Below are 3,440 nucleotides of genomic sequence, written 5' to 3'. Positions count from 1 at the left end.
GGATGAGTGGATGGACAGCCAGTCCAGGTGACAAAATGTAAGCATTTTTAAAATGATATTAAGAACATTGCTTATGTTTTAGTTTGAAAGTCATCTGTGTTGGTAAATGACATTATGGATAAACTAAACTTTACCTAACCCACACCAAAATTGATTGGGACTTACACCCCCCACCCCCCAAAAGACAACAGAAACAGCAATGTCAAATAAATGATTGGCAACATGTTATAGGATCATCAGGCTGGTACATTTATCACTACATTGTTCTCCTCCTATAAAGAGGTGCAGTGGTGACCATGGACTCTGTGGAGAGACTGATTAAGAAAGACATGACTGATCCGGTGTCTGGAGACAAGCTTAAAGACAGAGATATTATTCCAATACAAAGGGTAAGGTGCTACTACCCTTAATATCTATTTCTTTTGAATGTGATACATGCTACCCTGCATGAAGACTACCATAAATCTTAGTACATGTATATGTAGACAGGTGCAGTCTCTATCGATGAAAACTTACACAACATACATGTATGTATGTCAGATTGTCTTGGAAGCCACAAAGCTACGAAAGCTTGGCCCTCTTTTTCAGCACTTGGTTCCAGTGCTTAAAATGGCTTCAGCACTGGAAATGTTAGTCAGCACTGGGCTTCCAGGACTGAGGCACTTTCAGCACTGGAAAAGCCAGTGTAAGCACTAGGAACTAAGTGCTTGGATGTTGTTCAGCTCTGTAAACTGCTGACAAACATTCAGCACCTCTGCCCTTTTCAGGGCCAGCCAAATCATTACCAGAAGGGCTGTGATTTTGTCTATCACAATCATATACAATAAAGTTTCTTTAGCACTGGGCACCCAGGGCTGAGGCCACTTTCACCATTGAATTAGCACTGGAATGCCCGTGCGGTGGCCAAGGTTTTGTAGACTTGCTTGGAGGTCTGGCTTACATGATTTATTTCTTAGACAGTTGATATTTGAGAACAAAAGATCCGAGTGGTAGCAGTGAGCTATTGTATTAATACTGTTCTTACCAAATTTAAGTGGAACATAAATGGTCAACCTATTGCCAAATTAACATCTAAAACTAAATCTAAAGATTCTCAGATAGTTTGTATGTACCTCAAACTATAAATTTGTTCAAATTGTTACATTCCATAGAGTCAACATTACCAAGAGGGTGTTTCTTGCCTTTTGTTATAACATTTTTGAAATCTTTATAACATTCTAATTGTGAATAGAAACTACATTTGTTGTATTTAGAACTGTTTATAACATCATTGTGATATTCTAAATATTTTCTACAGTATTCAAACATTTCTAACATCAAAGTCATTATTTCTGATAGTTTCTAAACTGTTCCAACATAGATTCATCATTTGTGATCACATGTGATCATATGTTCGAACATTGAAACAAAATGATGAAACTGGGTCAGTATGCTGGGGAGTGGGCAATTCACACATCCCTGCCAAGTACAGGAAATTATGTCTATCTCACAGCTTCTCACAAAAGACTCACCAGTGTCTACTGAAGAGAATCTAAAAATACAAGACCCAAACAAAAAACCCAGCTTAGCAGCTTGGTTTATGGGGGTAATAAAAGATTTTATGGAGGGAAAAAATGACGCGAATTGTTGGAACATTTGAGAACATGTTCCAACAATAACAAAAACACATGTTTCTAAATTGTTCTAAATAAAGAGATATTTGTATTATTACTTTCCCAATGTTTCCAACATATATAGATAGGTTCAAACATGTTCAAACTTTCATTTTCAATTGTTTGAACAACTTAGAACTTTAGTGACTGAGATATTCTTTTACTTAGAATAGTTCAAACTTATGACAAATATTGTTTAAAAACCCTCTCGGTGACTCGGAATCGACTCTAGTTGAATCAGTCTTGTCCCTGTAATGGTGTTCTGATGCACTGTGCACATTTCAACAACCTGTATGCTGTAACATATGTATTTTGCTGAAATTCTTGCACAGCGGCGAAAACTTTTGTTCCTTTAAAACTAGTACAGACTACATTATTGTACATTTTTCACCAAGTTGGGCCTTTACATTTTATATATTATGTACTTGTGTAAAGTGGGTGAGATTAACAGAAGGAAAGAAAACTCTTCGTGAACATTTTGAACAGATGTAAAACTTTTTGCATCTTATCTCAGGATTGCATATAACAATTAACAATTACATTTAGATTATGTGTGAATTTATAAACTGCAGTCAGTCACTAAAGTCCAGTCTTCAACACTTTATTCAGACTGCTTCTTTCCATAATGACTGATTTACAATAGACATACACTTTTCTGCCTATCGGCCTGACACCATGCAGGTGTTTCTAATAGAATATTGGCACCATGTAAATTGCTATCTGATGCCAAATTAGCTTCACAGTTGGTGGTTATCAAATGATTACTTTACACATCAACTGACATGTTTTCTTTACACGAGTGGCAGAAGATCTGGCAGCTGCACGCCGTGACAGAACATGTACATTGAAGGAGTTCCATAGGCTCACCAGTCTATCAACCTCCTGCTGGGGTATTGTCCCCACTGCATGTATCTTTAGCACAAGAGATGTTGGGCTGTTGTGTTATCTTTTTACTTCAGCTCTACAATGAAACTGGAGTTAAAATCAGAAAAATTATTTCAGGATTAAGAACAATGGCAAAACAGAGGCCTCTTGCTTCATGTCTACCTCAGAATGTCTGAAAACCAAGATGTCTGTTTTTTTTTCAGGGTGGCACAGGATTTGCTAGCAGTGGAGTCAAGTTGGAGGCTAAACAAGATGGCCCAGTCATGCAGGCATAGTTGTATCAACATGTAGGACTCTCTTCTCATCTCAAAGTCTGGATAATGTCACAAACTTTATGGGTATTGTGAATTAATTGGAAGATGGCAGTACCTTTTTTTTAGCTTTTATTCTGTCCTTGGTATATCCCACATTGTGTGAAACATAGCAAAGGGGGCAGGGGCACTGTCAGCACCAGGGACATGTGAAACAGCATAAGGGCACAACGTAACACACTCAGTACCAGGGACAGGGAAACTGGGGTAGCACCAAGGACTGGGAAGTACAGTCAGCACCAGGAATATGTAAAACACCACAATGGACAGGGTAACACACTCAGTACCAAGGACAGGGAAACTAAACTGGTGTAACACCAAGGACATGGAAACACAGTCAGGGACAGGGAAACACAATCAGCACCAGGGACAGGGAAACAAAATCAGCACAAGGGACAGGGAAACACAATCATCACCAGGGACAGGGAAACAATCAGCACAAGGGACAGGGAAACACAGCTATCTCCATGGATAGGGAAATGACTAGCACTAGGGACAGGGATACACACTCAGCACCAGGGACAAGGGAACACAATCAGCACAATGTGACGAAAAAACGTTGTCTGGGGACAGGGAGAAATAGTGCAAGGGA

At 39.0% G+C, this 3,440-nt stretch overlaps 1 long non-coding RNA gene across 1 annotated transcript; it reads left to right on the top strand.

The window, feature by feature from the left end:
- Positions 1–255: 255 nt before the first annotated feature.
- LOC118408683 lies at positions 256–3,397 on the top strand. The gene is made up of 2 exons (XR_004830345.1): positions 256–389; positions 2,741–3,397. It is a non-coding gene; the product is annotated as an uncharacterized LOC118408683 (long non-coding RNA).
- Positions 3,398–3,440: the final 43 nt, after the last annotated feature.

The sequence above is a fragment of the Branchiostoma floridae genome, unplaced genomic scaffold, assembly GCF_000003815.2.
Source record: "Branchiostoma floridae strain S238N-H82 unplaced genomic scaffold, Bfl_VNyyK Sc7u5tJ_335, whole genome shotgun sequence".
Taxonomy (NCBI): domain Eukaryota; kingdom Metazoa; phylum Chordata; class Leptocardii; order Amphioxiformes; family Branchiostomatidae; genus Branchiostoma; species Branchiostoma floridae.
This window is presented reverse-complemented; position numbering and strand designations above follow the sequence as displayed.